General features: G+C 44.3%; 1 long non-coding RNA gene across 1 annotated transcript; it reads left to right on the plus strand.

Annotated features, from left to right (window-relative positions):
* Positions 1–2,400: 2,400 nt before the first annotated feature.
* On the plus strand, positions 2,401–3,031 carry LOC119767204. The gene is made up of 2 exons (XR_005277391.1): positions 2,401–2,558; positions 2,659–3,031. It is a non-coding gene; the product is annotated as an uncharacterized LOC119767204 (long non-coding RNA).
* Positions 3,032–5,226: the final 2,195 nt, after the last annotated feature.

Genomic DNA, 5,226 nt, shown 5'->3' on the forward strand with positions numbered 1-5,226 from the left:
TCAAGGAGAAGGAGGAGGCAATATTTACGGTTTCATCCGGGATTTTCCGGGTTTTACTTCAACTGTTCCTCTAGCGGCCATGATCATGATGATGTCCACATTGAAGAAGGAGGCAATCGGTCTCGTTGCCGATTGTTTTTCTCCTTCGACACTGGTTTCATTTGGCCACAATTGATGATCGGATTTGCTGTTTCCCTTCCACCATTTAGTTGATTTTGGACCAATCCGGAAAGTCACCGGTTCTAGCATTTTTGTTTTTCTTAGAACTCTAAATATCAGGTTATGTTATCCGGCCTGTCCAAAGAATTTGTCCAAGTTCCGTAGAAAAAGAGAAGCCTGCTCAGTTTTAACGAATATAGTATTCATCGAGGGTTCATTTTTGGAGGAAGCAACAGGACGGGTTCTGATTTCAGAACATGGCCTCTTACTTTTGCAACAAGTGGAGCAGGAGGAGCAGGAGGAGCAAGAGGAGGAAGCTAGATTAGGTGGACATGACTTTTCGGGTAATCCTTCAACGTAGCGGGACGTAGAGGAATCAGTTAACCGGTCCACTGCATTTTTCTTCTTTGGTGTTTCAGAAGTAACTTGACCATTCTTGGCCGACGGAGCATGGTCCACGCTGAAGAAATGTCCAATTTCTGCTACTTATAAATTTCCGTGAAAATCCTCACCGTCAAAATTGTTTGTGTTTATGTTCAATTTGACATTTCTTTTTGACAAAGGTTCAAGGATCCACAACCCAGGTAAGGTCGCGTTAAAGTATTGACGAAATATTAATCAATCAACGAACTATTATAAGCTATTATTGGTCTATCGACCAAGTTGTCCTGCCCCTAGTTGTGAACTAAATAGCATAGCATAGCATAGCATTGGTGTCTACCCGTAGCTGCTACTTCGTTATTGACCAGGACCCCCAAACATTGCTCCGTGGACCACAGATGAAAAGTAGGAACCAATCATCACCCCTTCGCAATTTTCAAAGGTCCCTATCGTGCGGATCAATACCGACGCCGGCCACGACCAGTGGTAAGACACGGGGATGTGGATGGGAATGTTAGTCCGATACTTGAGTGATGGGACCGCCAAATCGACTGCGTCTCCGACAAAGTATCACATGAGTTTAGAGGGGTTAGTAAGATGGGTATGAGGTCAGGATTCACTGTGGTAGGTGATGCGACCATGAGCAATTTGTTTATCGGTTGAAATTTTAAAAATCTTAGGCAGCCGGCTGCGGAAAGATACCTATCTAGGGATTTAAATATAGTATTAATTCGACCGCGATTCTCCAGAAATTCTCCGTCGGCGTGCCTTCCGATCAACGGTGATGTAGGAAGGGCTTCATTCATTAAAATTATTTTATATCATAAGCCTTAAAACATATCCGTCGACGTGCCTTCCGATCCTCGATGATATGGAAAGGACTTGATCCAGCCATATGACTTGCTTGTCTCAAAAAACAAAAATCGGATCGTTTCTATCGAAAACTAAGTAAAGAGAACAAAAATAAAATTCATCGGCCAACGAACGCGCGAAAAAAAAAATAAATGAAAAAAGAAGAAGAAGAAATCCAATCACCCCATGTACACAAATAGCGACACAAAAGAGACGGAAAATAACACGAAAAAAACAGGACTGCGCGTCTCCACAAGCACCGCACTGCTGATGCCATTGTTTAATTATAATGACCAATCACCCCATGCACTCGAACAGCGACACAAAAGAGACGGAAAATAACACGAAAAAACAGGACTGCGCGTCCACACAGGCACCGCACTACTGATGCCATTATTTAATTATAATGACCAATCACCCCACGCACTCGAACAGCGACACAAAAGAGACGGAAAATAACACGAAAAAACAGGACTGCGCGTCCACACAGGCACCGCACTACTCAAGCGAAAACGCGAAACCGCCCGGATAGAAAAACAAACGCAATCGGGGGGACAACAAAGACGGAAACGGCAACGAAAATCTTACGTGATGACCGCGACGCACACCGTTCAACTTCACGAACGCAACTGTCAAACTCCGCGAAACCGCCCGGATAGAAAAACAAACGCAATCTGGGGGACAACAAAGACGGAAACGGCAACGAAAATCTTGCGTGATGACCGCGACCCGCACCGTTCAACTTCACGAACCTCGGGGCAAGACAGTGAAAAAACCAGAACAAACGAGAGTTGCTCTGGGAGCAAACGGGAGGAAACGAGAGAAATTGAGAGAAACGAGAGAAACGCCATAGAGTTATCTAAGCCCGCTCTCACGCACACTAGCACGCCATTTGTTTTGCTGGACGGTACAAAATTTAACCTCACTTTTTTTCGTGTACGTACACACAATACATGCGCACGTAGATAACTCTATTCTGGCTGCTCGGAAATGTCACTTTTGACATTGTTGACGTTTCTCTCCATTCGCATCTGATGTCTTTCTGTTTTTTGTCGTTTCGATTGTGCCTATTAAAAGTGCACTATTTTCTTGTTTTTGTTAATAAAACATTGAAAATGCCGGAAAGTCTTGCTCGGCAACCCGCTGCATCTAAGCATCAAGTTCTGGTAAGTATTAAGGAGGAATTTTAAACCGGGCTGGCGAACTTTCGCACAATTTTACTCGAGCATTGCTCATCTAATTTTTTTTATCTTCCTCCTCCGCCAGATCATGCTTGGGAATCTGGTTCCGTGCGGGAACACAAGGTTGGAACGGTCATGGAGCGAGGCGCATCAGGAGCTACTGACTCCCTTGGACATCTGAGTGAACTGAACTGACATGACCGTACTAACCGATGTACTGACCAAGGCCAAGGACAAATGCACCGTTGGTCGGGCACAGGTGCTGAAGGCGGAAAAGGTTACCTGGAAATCGTGTTCCCGTCGTAATATGCTGACAGATTATGTTGTAATCGAGGTTGTAATATAATGCGAATGTAATTATTCTACTCTTGTGTTGATAAATAAAATTGGTTTTCCGAGGGGTGGGGTGGGGTTTTGTTGATTCGTGCCAGCCTGGGCCTTGCTAGTGCAAACTCGAACTCTCTCTACTCAAAGTTAAATTACCCACAATCCTTCAGCAAAGCAGATGCTTTTTTGTACAAGAGCATCGCGTCCTCTAATTCTTTAGCCCCGTACAGTCGATTCCCATCTCTGTTCCGAAGCGTCAAGAATGGCCATTTGCTTGAGGGAATAGTCGCGGTAAAGCAAAACGTCCAGATTAAAATCAAGATTGTCAAGGAGTTTCAGCATCGTTCTATCATAGCCCCGACCGATCATGTGGTAGAAACTTATGGTTCGAAAAGGAGCGTGGACCGAGTACGCAGGAAACGAGCGTAACCGTAGGGACCAGATGCGCGCCGACCTCGGCATTGCCCACAACGCCAGGTGCCCTAGTGGATGCCACACCGCGCCACAAATCCAGCAGCGAAATCTCCGACAACTCATGTGCATCATTTCGAACATAACCACCAGAACGTGATAGCTCGATGCTGAGGGATTCGCCAGGGTGCCTTACACAACGCCTCAGTTTGACCAGAGCGGACATAGTCTGGCGGTTGGAATGTAGCACGTTTTTTCTTGTCCATTACGTTATTGAAACTTGCTTCTCGTTCAAATCCCCGCTGCTATAGCCGAACAGTTTCCGGATCGGTACTTTCGACCGGGAACTGGACACCGACCAGCCTCTGGAGGCCATTTTATTTCCTTCCCAACCCGACAATCAGCACCAACTTGCCACGGACGACTTAGTAGCCGTCGTTGCCACCGTCGGATTGCCTTTCGCTCTTGCCGCCTACATATCCGTACGCCGGGAGTTAAAAGTACCGAAGATGCGATAGATTCTTTACGGAGGTTTCATCGATTCTGTATCCGCCGTCGGTCTACGCGGGACACTTCCAGTGCAATATGGCCAATCTTGCCAGGCAACCTGGCCAGGGGTTAAAAGAACAGACTCGGAACAGAAAATATTCGACAAATTTCTTTGAGCGAGTCGACACAATCTGGAAAATGTGTAAATAAACAACGAAATGTCATTTTGTTGTTTTACTCTTCTCTCATTTTTTGCTCTCTCCAGAGAGATTTCTCCTGAAGCAACCAGAGCAACCGAGAACAAACGGGAGCAATCGGGAGGAATGTAGAGCAACCAAGAAGAATGAGATGGGAAACTGTCAAAAGTAAAATTTCTGAGCAACGGGAGCAAAGTTGAGGAAACGGGAGGAACTTAGAGTAACAAGAGTAATGGCCTATCTACAATCACTTAGCTTAGAAAATTTCACTTAGCTTAGGAATTTGAATCAATGGAAATGAATCTGAGTTTCTACAATGGAAAAGTAATCAAATTAGAAACTGACGTTTGGTTTGGAAAATTTCAAAATCTACGGTAAGTTGACGTTTCCATATCAAAGGTAAACAAACAACTGCATAGCAACGTATATCAGCCCAGCAAGTTTTCTAAGTTGATTGTGGATGACGAACGTAAGTTGCAGACTTTCCTAAGTAACTACTTTACTTAGATGTTCTAAGCTAAGTGATTGTAGATAGGCCATAACTCCCTTGCTCACTGTCTTGCCCCGAGTCACGAACGCAACTGTCAAACTCCGCGAAACCGCCGGATAGAAAAACAAACACAATCTGGGGGACAACAAAGACGGAAACGGCAACGAAAATCTTGCGTGATGACCGCGTCGCACACAGGAAGGTGCTGTGTCCTATCCCTCGCCTAGGCCAGACCAAATTCCATGATAAAGCTGTCAGACCAAATCTGTCAGACCAAGACTGTCAGACCAAAGAGCAAAGAGTAAACAATCTTGGTCTTCGACGTAGGTGCACACAAATCAAGAAAAGAAAATTTGAAAAAGAATTTTATTTTTCCAATTCAATGACTGGGTTTGGACTGCAAAATTTAATGTACGTCAGAAAATGATCAAACAGTGCGGCGTCCTGTACACCGACAATTAAATAAGCAGTTAAAAGCCTTATTCATCCACTTTAATTTTTGATCGCGTTTTCGGTTTACACCTGAAAAATCTTGAAATTATTTATACGGATTTGTGATTCCTCTCTTTCCATCAATCCCTTGGTCGCACACCGTTCAACTTCACGAACGCAACTCTAATGTGAAATTGTGAACTAAATTGATAAAAATACATTTTTAGGTTTGTAGCGAGTGGAAAAGAGATGTTTACTTTGACTACTATGGTTTCGGTATGAATTCTTCAAAATAATCTCGGGAATG

The sequence above is a fragment of the Culex quinquefasciatus genome, chromosome 2, assembly GCF_015732765.1.
Source record: "Culex quinquefasciatus strain JHB chromosome 2, VPISU_Cqui_1.0_pri_paternal, whole genome shotgun sequence".
In the NCBI taxonomy this organism is placed as follows: domain Eukaryota; kingdom Metazoa; phylum Arthropoda; class Insecta; order Diptera; family Culicidae; genus Culex; species Culex quinquefasciatus.